Here is a 405-nt window from a genome sequence, read left to right as displayed (position 1 = left end):
GGGGACACTTGCCTGCCTGTACGCAAATGCCAGGAGCTTGGGGAATAAGCAGGAGGAGCTCGTCCTCCTGCTCAGTGCAAATAATTACGATGTCATAGGGATAACGGAGACCTGGTGGGACTCCACCCATGACTGGACCTCAGGTATAGATGGCTATACCCTGTACAGGAGGGATTGTGTAGATAAAAAGGGCCGGGGGTGTAGCTCTCTATGTTAAAGAAAGCTACACGTCCCTGCAAGCTGATCTTGGCAAACTGGGTAGATGACTGGAGACCCTCTGGGTTAAAATCCATGGAGAACACGGCACAGGGACACAACGGTGGGAGTCTGCTACAGACCTTCCACCCAAAGTCCTGAGCTTGACCTGGAGTTCGCCCGGGAACTGGCTGAGGCCACATGCTCCAG

This window comes from Gavialis gangeticus, unplaced genomic scaffold (assembly GCF_001723915.1).
Source record: "Gavialis gangeticus isolate Ggan-Ray unplaced genomic scaffold, GavGan_comp1, whole genome shotgun sequence".
In the NCBI taxonomy this organism is placed as follows: Eukaryota; Metazoa; Chordata; order Crocodylia; family Gavialidae; genus Gavialis; species Gavialis gangeticus.
Note: the sequence above shows the minus strand (reverse complement) of the source record.